The sequence below is a fragment of the Cynocephalus volans genome, chromosome 1 (assembly GCF_027409185.1).
Source record: "Cynocephalus volans isolate mCynVol1 chromosome 1, mCynVol1.pri, whole genome shotgun sequence".
In the NCBI taxonomy this organism is placed as follows: Eukaryota; Metazoa; Chordata; class Mammalia; order Dermoptera; family Cynocephalidae; genus Cynocephalus; species Cynocephalus volans.
The window spans coordinates 20816632-20827839 of NC_084460.1; the positions used below are offsets into that span (position 1 = coordinate 20816632).

Here is an 11208-nt window from a genome sequence, read left to right on the forward strand (position 1 = left end):
AGATTCCCAACAAACCTGTACCTTGTAGCAATGCATGCTGAAGTCAGCTTGATCCCAAAGGACCTTCGTAGACTTCATGTTGAGATTCCAACATATACTCCTTATGCTTGTTCTGACCAACTCCCACTCACCCTCAGGAATCATGACTGTGGAATAAGTTTACATGTCTCTTCTGCCTAATTGGCTATTACAATGGCTGATTTCACCACCCTTCCTCATCATCCTATGTAGTACTTATCTCACTGTACTAATGAACTTGTGGATATGGCCAAGAAGATGTGCACACGAGCTTTTTATTAAACTGCATTTAATGATGTATGAGAAAAGAGAGATGAACTAATGAAGATGTTCAGTTTGTTAGCAGAATTTAGAGGAAATACAGAGGACCCAAGACTTGATAGGCTGGGAAATAAAATAGCATCTTATCTATGGTCTCTCCAACAGGCAAAAGATTCCCAAATTAAGAAATGGTTTTGGGGTAAATAGCAAACTGATAAAAACAGACACTACACTTGATCTTTGCCAAAAGGCCAAGAAACAATAAATATCAAACCAAAGATACTGTCATAAAAACCCTTTGTTAAGATTCCTGAAAGATTTAAGTTGGTATCTAGTAAACCCTCTTAGCTAGACAAAAGCATTTTTAAGAAATTTAAGAGCATTATCAATCACACAGAAGCCTCATTCCAAAGTGTCTTTGAAAAAGTCTAAGAATGAGACTACGTAAAGAATCAAGGGTGTGATTTTTATTGAATATAGTAGGCTGTATTCTGATACATAGGAAAGCCAACATACTTTTTAGGGAGTTGTAGCACCTTGATCTACAAGTGGCAAAGACAGTGTAAAATAAAAACATACCTCTGGGCCCCCAATTTTTGATAAGTAGGAAACAGGATGAGGAATCTTCTCAGCTGGAAATATCAGACTTTTTTTATGAAAAAGACAAAAAAAAATCTCAGAAGGCAGAACAAAAATCCTAGAGGGTACAGCCAAAAGCCCAAAGGGTAATGTCAAGACCCAAGGACAATTATAGACTAGAGTGTTATTCCCAAGGAAAAGATAGGTCCCCAATGAAGGAATATAACAAGCTCTGGTAGTAGGACAACCTAATAATATGTGCTTTCTTCATATATATAGCTATGTACCAGTGCATGTTATGTGATTTTTGTTTCTTCCCTTTTGAATGGCACTGCCTACTCTAACTACCTCATCACTATCTCTAAATTGTGCATTGGGAATATGGAAAGAAGTGTTTTTTGATAGGTCCATAGATCTGGAGAAGCCACAGTCAAGGAGCCCCATCTACATCTGGACTAGATGCAGATTTTTACAGATTGCATTTGGATCCAATGCCAGAATTCGATGAGACTTGTGGAGAGTGGTATGTGGCTACCAGCTCACAACCACTTTTGAGAGCAGATGGTGTACGTTTTTTCCCCCATCTTGTGCTTAGTGATATCAAATTAGTAGGTTGAAATTAGGTGTGGTAGTAGTGTTTATACCACAGAAACTAGCAAATGCTCCAAATCAGGACTTTTTTCTCAGAGAGCTGGTTGTTATACACTCCTGCTTTTTTGTGGTATTAGGAAGTGGTGAGTGTGTTTTGCATAAAAGGAATATAAATAATTGTCCCAGAGAAGGAGACTGTGTTACATTTTTAATGGCCATGAATAATTTTTAACTCTTCCCTTTGACAGGTAAATCTATTTCCTTACCCTTTGAGTCTGGACTGGCCTTATGACTTGTGTGAACAACATAATATTGTGGAAAACAGTTTGTGTGGCTTCTGGGTACAGGCCCCAAGAGGACTTGCTACTTTTCATTGTCCTCTTTGAACATGCTGCTGCCATGTGAGCAGAAGCAGGCTAGCCAACTGGCAGGTGAGGACCCGAGGATGAAGGATAAGCTGCCCATCTGAGGACCCTTATCCCAACTAGTCCCAGTCAATTTTCCAGCTGACCACAACTATATGAGTGGCACTAGCAGAGGTCAAAAGAAAATCATCCAGTTCATCCCAGCCCAAATTGCTGACCAATAGTATCATGAACAAATAAAATGTTGTATCCACCACATAGTGTAAAGGTTTATTATGAAACAATAGATACCTAATAAAGGGATGATTTATTATAAGGCACTATTTAAATGATTTAAATCCCAGCACTGGACTACATATTTTATGGGATTCATATCTCAAACTTCAGTCCATGCTGTATTAATAGGTGAAAAAAGAGGATAAAGTTTTGATCCCTGTAGCTCACCTTGAGAAATCTTTTTCCAGATTGACATTTACTCATTAATAAGCAATTTTTGGATGTAATTATTCATCTCTTTCTAACCCAGCAGGTAACGTACCATTTAGTATATATTTTTCTTTTACTGCTCATTTAGAGTGGTTGTATAATTTTATTTTGTTTCTGATTTTTATTTAAGCAGCACTATTAAATAGGACCATGTAACAGGATTTTTTACTAAGCTTTTATAATTTCTTTGCTATAATTTTTGTTTCTGAAAACTTCAAATGGATAATTTTGAAACTATGCAACGAGACAGCTATGAGAAGGCTATTTTGTAACATTGTCATGATTAATTCAATAATTTATGTGCACAATCTCTACAAGTATCTGAGGGGAAACTACATCAGTCCCAGACATATCTCAGAGCTTAACTTGGCTGACTTTCTTGAACTTAACAAAGTAATGCTAAGAGAGTCATTTATCTATTACATCTAAGACTTTTAAAATTCTCCCTGAAAATTAAGTCAAACCTTCCACTTTAGCAGAAGAGAGAGCCAAGGGGCCAGTGTGAATTCTGAGATTTTACTATTAATCTTTTGGATTTACGTGCATTGATTTAAATATCTGGGCCATGATTTTTAAACTCGTGCCAATAGCAGTAAAGCAGATGTGTACGTGTTTTCCAGAATCACGTGGAAGGTGCTAAATTTACACTTATCATGGGTGAATATTTACAGGAGCACCTGCTTTAAATTCACCAGTATCTTTGAATTCCACAATGTTATTAATTTTATTTTTCATGTCTTTGGTGTTTCAATTTAAATTTCTGTTGCACTCGTAGACTTAAAAGGAAATGAAAATATCTCCACTCTGTTTTCTTCTTTCATTCTCTCTGCTCTGGGAATCTATTAGAAACAGGTGCCTTACAGAGAAGAATTCAGATTAAATTTGGATTTTACTATTCCTTATTGAGCAGTTATTTTTGCATCTTCACAGTATCATTCTTTGTATAGAAGTAATATAATTATTTTTAGTCTACCAGCATTCGATATAATTTGTGTACATTAATATGTTCAAATCTTAAGTGTACGGTTCTATGATCTTTGGTTAATGTTTAAAACCATATAACCATCTTCCATATAAAAATATAGAATATTTTTTTTTGCTCCAGAAAATTCTCTTGCACATCTTTCCAATAAATACTCACCCAAACCCCAAGATAATCACTATGCTGATTTTTCCTTGGATTTTGTATAAACTGCATTATACAGTATGTACTCCTTTCTGTCTATCTTATTTTGTTCAATATGATTTTTTGAGATTTAACAATGTTTGTGTCTACCAACAGTTAATTGTCTTTATCGATATGTGGCATTCCATTATATAAGTATACCACAGTGAGTTCAGCCATTTCCCTTTTGATAGACATTAAGATTATTTCCAGTTTCTGGCTATTACACAGGGCTGATAGGCGTATTCTTATGCATGTCTTTCCATAGACAAAAACATTCATTTCTCTTGTGTAGAAATAAAACGAAATTTCTGGGTCATAAGATAGATATGTGTTTAACTTAATAGAAACTTCCAAACACTTTTTCATTCATGTTTAGTTTAAAATGCATTAATGTTTTTATTTTGTTTTAAATGTCTCATCACAAATTCAGTTATAACCAACACATGTGTTAATTTGGATGGTTTCAAGAGTTACATAGATGTTATCATAATGTATACATCTTTAATAACATGTTTTTTTCATTTAATACAAATGTTTCAACAATATCTTATCCACTTCCCTACGATAAACATTTGTTTCCACTTTCTTGCCACTATCATCAATATCCACATACTTGTGTCCTGACAGACAGAAAGGTTTCTCTCTATAGTCTGTGGAATTATTAGGGTATAAGAGAACATGGGCTTTTTCAATTTATGAGGTACTGACAATTTTTTCCGTAATTTAGAAAAATGTTAAGCTAATTTTTGACTCCTAACTGTAAGAGAGTTTCTTATTAGCTATTTTTAAACTGGCCTCAAAAAATAGTAGTGACCTTACCAAGTTTGCACAGCTAATAAGGGGCACATCTGAAATTTGCACCCAGATACTCTGATATCAGGTTCTTCACCCTCTTTATAGTAGCTCTGCAACCTATGGAGTATATCAAAAATCTTTCTTGATTTCCCATTGACATATGGTTAGTCTAACGTTTGGTGTTGCCCTCAGACCCAGAGAGGATATCATCAAACATTGTGTGGAAGTGGCTATTGCATGCGATAAGGGACTTCTTTCATTGCCCTTTAGAGAAGAAACAGTAGAGTGACACTTGCAGCAAACAAAGCCCTGGCAATATGTACATATCTGTGTTTAGGGATAGATACATTTCTATATAAGTTAGTGTTACCTTTCTGCTCCCCTAATGCACTCAAGATTGCCTCCAATCTGCCAGACCATTCAATTTAGTACCCATATTCACAGTTTTCTATTCCCCTCAGCCATTGCTGTTCTCTGTTGCATGCCTTCAGACATTTTTATAGAGTCAAGCAATTTAATACATTCATTCATGATGAAATAGTAATGCAGATTTGGGGTTAATTCATTACTTTCTCAAGTTAAGATATGAGAAGTTTGTTGGGAATTCTATAATGACAGTAATTAATCTAGCAAAGCCTCTTTAATAGTGGATCTTAGGAATCACAGCTCATTAATGAGTAATGAAGTATATTTAGTGAGGTGGTTTTTCCAATATCTTCAAATGGTTCTACGCAGGCTTAATCCATCTGTTCAGAAGCTATTCCCAGACAACAAAACCATCCTGATATAGCCACTAATGCCATTTATTTATTCCAATCTTGTGAACGTTTTGCAGATACCTAGTAGGTAAATGAGAGTCAAGGAAACAGACTGCGGGCCAGGAAGTTAATATTAGAGACCATTTTAATATTTTAATGTCTATAACATTACTCTATTTTTAATGTGAACCTACATTATAATCATCATAACATATTTGTTTTGTTTTGTCTTCAAAGAGGTTCTTTCTGATTCTGTCTACATGAGTGTGAAGTAATTTCTAAAAGAGGACACCATTAATAAGATATAGTATCTCCAATTAGCTTGTTTTTGCAGGCAATACCTACAAAAGATTTTAATAAGTAGAATAAACAGACTTTGGCATGGAGCTTTCTAGAACAAATAATACTTACAAAACTTAGTCTTCATTTTTGAATTTGCCATATTAAACAGGACCCAGTTGTATCATAATATTAAAGTGTACTTAAGAGAGAGTTTTGCCAAGACTGGCTAGCTGCTAATCAAACCCACTTCCTCTTCTTCCTGAGCACACAGACAACATTTCCTGACCTCCTTAGCACTTAAGTGTAATCATGTGACTGAGGACTAGTCAACAGAATGTGGGTGAAAGTAATGCCTGCCATTCCTAGGTCCAGACAACAAAAACTTGACACTGCATAAGAACAACATACAAGAAGAAAGGGGTCCCTATGTGATTACTACCAGGAAAAAAAAAAAGAGTAATACCTTTGAAAAAACTCAATATGAATGATTCACCAAAAACAATTAAAAAATAAATAAGCCATCAAATTATATGTGGGAGACACATCTGCAAACAATATAAAATAAATGAATGTCTAGGAAGAACTGATATTCTGATGGTTTCACAGGTGTCTTTATTTTCTCATTTTACTTAAATTAAGCAATTGAAACTAGAAACAACAGCCAAAGCAGTGTCAGTAATGTTATTACAAGAAGTATGCATGTAGAAAAACTCCAATCATTCAACAATATACTGAAAGAAAAATTCTTGACCCTATATCAAAAGAAAGCACATATACATGTTTTGTTTTTCTTTTATTATAACATAGTTAATTGTACATATCTGTGGGGTACAAAAGTTGAATATCAGTACCCGTGTACAACATGTGATGTTCAAACCAGGATAATTAGTATATCCAACAACATACAGTGTAACCATTCTTTGTGGCCTTTTACCAATTCCTCCCTCATTCCCCTTCGACCTCCTCCTTCACAACCTCTGGCATCCTCAATTCTATTCTTTTCTTTTGAGAGTTCAGTGTATGTATGTTTTATGTTAAAACAAAATAGTAATTTATGAATGTATCCTTTTGTTTATTCTACTCTTTTAATGTATTTTTGGTGTTATTTTATTTACCTGATCAACTACTGGTTACAATCATACAAAATAGTAAGGCTTCCACTGCAATTATAATTTGTGGAAAGTACTGTGTAGTACTAAAATAAATAAATAAATAAATAAATAAATTAGTAATAATAAAAATAATAATAATAATGGAAAAAGACTATTTTATGACTATCAATATGTTAATTAGAGAAGCTATTTCTAAAGAGTTAGCATTAAGGCAGAAAACTGGACTTTGAGAAGGTCATAGCATTGACAAAAGTCAGAGGAAAGCTGGTCCAGACAGAGAAAACAGCCTGGACAAAGTGGGAAAGAACTCAGCCTTGTGAGGACTTGAAAGTAGACAAAGATGTGGTGACATTACAGAGAAGCCACAGCAGAAAGGAATTGCCATGGTGAGAAATGTGGATGTTGCTATAAATGCAGTGAGGAGCCATTGCAGATTTTTAAGCAGTAGGGCAGCATATGTTATTTTTAAGTTTTAAAAAAGATTATTTTGAATATTTCCTCTAAAGAATATATTGGAGAAGACAACAGTGAAAAGATAATTTCATTAGATAATTTTACAGAAGTTTAGAAAACTGAAAATGGTGGCTTGGTCCAGGATCACATAGGTGTTGATATAAAACAGTGTGTGTATCCAAGTTAAATGTTAAGATGAAATTAATGGACTTGGATTGAATATGAGAGCAAGAGAAGAGCGTTGGTCAAGGAAACTGGAAATTTTTGTTTGCTTTTTTGCTTTCTGGTGTTTTTGTTTGTTTGTTTGTTTGAAGCAGCTTCTTAACTAATAAAGGCATTTCTTTGGGGGTGAATGAATGACTAGGGAAAAAAACTAAAAAAATTTAGTTTTAACTTTACCTTTAACATACCTGTGAAATGTTCAAGTGGAGATCTTAAGCATACAGTCTGATATATAAGTAAGGAGCATAAGCATATTAATGACACTTAAAGCCTCAAAAAAAATTATGATGCAAAATATAATAATACTAATTTCTCCAGAAGTAAATTTGAAGGAGTTAATGAAGAGAGAGTACAACTAATGTACCTTACAAAAGAATGTGTACATGATACCAACATAATAAAACTAAATCATAAATTTGTGGTAGTTTATCCCATGCTTGCAAAATCAGAATCTCTTACTCATAAAGATTTATATAGATAATGCATAATTATACAAGAAAGTTAAATTTTTCTCTTGAGATTCCCTTTGATAGTGGAAAAGATGTGAATTAAAATTTCTAAAAACTCTGATTGCAACAAATACAGCAAAAGAAAATTGTTTAAATTTTACCTGGAGAATTTTTAGTTAAAATTTATTTTATTGTTTGCTTTGTTAGTTTTGGTTCTTGTTTTAATAGGTTTTATTATCTTATTTTATATGGAAAAATAAATGGGAAGCACTCAGTTAACTCAACACATTTTTATTGAGTGTCTAATACGTGCTAGTCATTGTGTTTATGATATATAGTTAAAATTCTCTTTCCTCACAAAATGTCATTGTAACAGAAATCTTTCTCTCAAACAATTTAAAAAATATTTTTTAAAGACAATTTAATATCTGTAACTCCAATTGGTAATAATTAAGTTTAAGTCACTGGTAAACATACTTTCAACCATTTCTGGGGAAGCATCAAGGTTAAAGAACTGCCCAAACCTTAGTGTATTAAAAGAAAAATATTGATGCAACACATAAAAAATAATATCAATTTAGAATAAAAGAATAATCTGTCCCCAATTATCTTGTCTCCCGCAGAGATGAGCAGTACGTTTCTTCATGTCCATTTAATATTAAATTAATTGCAAAATTTTATTGGCAGTCTGAACCAAAAGGAATAGGAAATTCCATTGTGAAGAAAACTCACATGTTACCCACCTGCTTAACTTCCAAATATTCTTCAGATGGATTGGAAAATAAGATAGGAATAGACATCTTTTTTTGACCTTAAAGGGTCATGCTGTTTATATAGCATCTGAATTCCTTACCCCCCAGAAATCTAATATTGATCAGATGGTTTCTATCCAGCAAATGTGATGTGTGTAGATAGTGGTTTCTAGAGAGTATTCATAGATCCGCAGGAAACAGTGCCCTCAAAAACTCAATCCAGGCACCACAAGGCAGGTGCTATAAAAGATGAGTCCTCATGTTCATGACCTTTAGAATCCATCACTTTCGGTGCTAAAAAAAAAAAAAAGAAAGAAAAGAAAAAAAATCTCAGATGTTATTTTATTCAACCCACAATTGGAAAATATGAGGTACTCTGGCCCAAACACTATAATACACTGTCTAAATGAAAGGAGAGAGAAAGAAAGAAAGGAAAGAAAGAGATGGGGGGAGAGAGAGAGAGAGAGAGAGAAGGAAATGAGGCATTTTTGTTTTAAATCAGTCTTGTGGGAAAAAATAAAATGTATCTGTTTGTGACACACCAGCTGTTGACTGGAGGTCAGGAGTGATGCGCTGTGTCCCAGATCATAACTGAGTGTGTGGGGGGCATACCACTCACCTCCTGAGGTCTTCTGGTGAGGTTAGAGGTCATCTTGCATGAATAATTGGCATTTGCCATGTGCATATGGCATTGTGTGATTTAGGCACCTGGAGCATCAGACAGTAGTGCACAGACATTTGGGGGAACAGCAGATATCACAGCACCGTGGAAACACATGGCTTTAGTAGGGGCACTAGAATGTGAGGTCAGACATGCCTTTAAACCTGATCAGGAAAGGCCTGGAGTACCAGTGTAAGAAATTATGGGGAGTTCCTGGAAAAGTCAGAAAATAACCAAATTTACATGTTAGAAGCAGGATGTGTATATTCACGTCACTCCAAATATGGATTAGAAGAGGGAAATCATTCAGGGAATAAGTCCCTAAATTCAGATACTGAGGATGAGACATAAATAAAGCAGAATAGTTTTGATTGAGAAAAAGGAATATTATATAATTTGAGGAGGTGTTTAATTGGCAGAATCAATTAATTTAATGATTATTTGATGAGTTAAAGAATGCTTATCTGTTTATTCAGGTCTTTTCTCTCTGAAGTCTTAGGTAGACTATGTTACCCCAGCTCATTTTACACTTAACTGGGGCCATATGCCTGAGTTCTCGCCAATGGAATATGATGAAAGTGATATGTGCAATCTAATAGAGGAGAGGGCCTCCTCTATGTCTTTTTTTCTCTTTTCACTGGCGGGAGGACCACTGATAATGAGGCCCTAAGGGATGACAGAAACATCAGATGCAAAAAACCTTGGCCTTTAAATTATTATATGGAATAGAGTCAACTGCTGATGCCAATGAGAAACTCTTGCCTTGGACTAGGATATGAAGAAAAAATAAATTTGTATTTTATTGCTTGCTTGGGAGTCATGGTGAATTTTATAGCAAATTAAGGTAAGGTAGTAGGATTGGGTTGGAGGATTAAGTAAGTGCTATGGACTGAATATCTGTGCCTCCCCTCCCCAATTCTTATGTTCAGTACTAACTCCCAACGTGACAGAACTTGTTCCAAGACTTTAGAACATGGAGCCTTTGGGGATGTGATTAGGTCATGAAGGTGGATCTCTTATGAGTGGGATTAATGCCATAAAGGAGGCCCAAGAGAGACTCTTCACCCCTTCTACCATCTGAGCACACAGCAAGAAGGCACTGTCTATGAACTAGAAAGTTGTCCTTCCACCAGACATCAAACCTGCCAGCACCTTGACCTTGGACTTCCCAGCCTCGAGAAATGCAAGAAATACATTTCTTTTGTTTATAAGCCACCCAGTTTATGGTATTTTCTTATAGCACCCCAAGCAGACTAAGACAGTAAATGAAATTTATTATTTAAGTTCTGAATAGGTAGATGGTGAAGAGACACAGCAGCGGAGTCGCCACTCCTTTGCTCAAAACCATGCAATGACTTCCCCTTACATTTAGCATAAAGGTCAGAGTCTTTACAACAGTTTACTGGACCTGAAGTGTGTGGCCTCTACTGGCTCTCTTACTTCTTCTCCTACTCACTGCCTCATTCACAGGACCCAGGCTCACACCAGCCATACAGTCTCTTCACTGCTCTTCCTCTGCCTGAAACACTCCTCCCCAGATATGCAAAGACTAACTCTTACATCTTCAATCTTTGATGAAATAAACCTTCAAGAAAAGGCCTACCTTGATAACTCTTTTTAAAGCTCCAAGTCCCACTCTCTTCTCAGGCACTCCCGATCACATTATAGGTTGAAATTTTTTTCATAACACTTACCACCTTATAGCATAATGTTTAATTTTCTTATTTATCATGCAAAAATTCATTACCCCCCCCATTTCTCTCTCTCTCTCCCCCCCCTCTTTCACACACCCACACAAACACAAACACATACACATACACAGGATGTAGCCTTCATGAGAGAAAAGAGTTTTGTCTGTTTAATTAAAGTATCTCAAGCATTTAATTCCAGCACAGAGTATGATTCAATAACATTTTTCGGGGTTTTTTTTAATGAATGAGTGAGGGAATGATTGGATGTTGATCATTTAGCTCAGGGCATCCAAAAGGCATTTGAAAACATGGGTCAGGAATCCAGAAGATTGATCTAGACTAGTGAGTTTAAAAATCCATCTCTTATACTGGGACAATGAGAATGGATGAGGTTACCCAGCAACATGATGAAGATTGAAATTAAGATGAGAACCCAGAAAAGAACTTTGAATGTCACAATAGAAGGAAAAATGGGGAAGACATGCTATTGTAGATGTGAAGTTAAGGGTTTCAACCATCTCAAATATGAGAAAGTGAGGACTTAATGCTGCCTTGCCGTTGTGGG

General features: G+C 35.2%; 1 pseudogene; it reads right to left on the minus strand.

Annotated features, from left to right (window-relative positions):
* Positions 1 to 383: 383 nt before the first annotated feature.
* Positions 384 to 542, minus strand: LOC134364894 (U2 spliceosomal RNA; annotated as a pseudogene).
* Positions 543 to 11208: the final 10666 nt, after the last annotated feature.